Genomic DNA, 469 nt, shown 5'->3' with positions numbered 1-469 from the left:
AGAGGTTTTGGGGCATGTTGGAGATACGCTACTTTCATAGCATCAGTAATGAGACTAACAACTGACTTCTCAACAGAAAAAAACAAAGCCAGAAGATAGTGAAAAAAATGTTAAAAGAAAAAAACCCAGTCAACTAGAATTTGATAACCAAAAAATATTAAAATAAAGATATTTTTAGACAAAAATGGACAGAATTACTCATCATCAGCCCTACAATAAGAGACATACTAAAGGGAGTTCTTCACATAGAATTAAAATGATTCCCTACAGAAACCTTGAAATAAAAATAATAAAAAGTCCCTAAACAGTAAATATGTGAGTAAATATAAATTAATATTGACTGTACAAAGCAATTCTAATAATGTCTTATGGAATTAAAAATATATATAAGGCCGGGCTCGGTGGCTCAACCTGTAATCCCGCGCCTTGGGAGGCTGAGGTGAGTGGATTGCCTGAGCGCACGGGTTCG

The sequence above is a fragment of the Carlito syrichta genome, unplaced genomic scaffold (assembly GCF_000164805.1).
Source record: "Carlito syrichta isolate Samal-C Ts95f unplaced genomic scaffold, Tarsius_syrichta-2.0.1 Scaffold308795, whole genome shotgun sequence".
NCBI lineage: Eukaryota > Metazoa > Chordata > Mammalia > Primates > Tarsiidae > Carlito > Carlito syrichta.
This window is presented reverse-complemented; position numbering follows the sequence as displayed.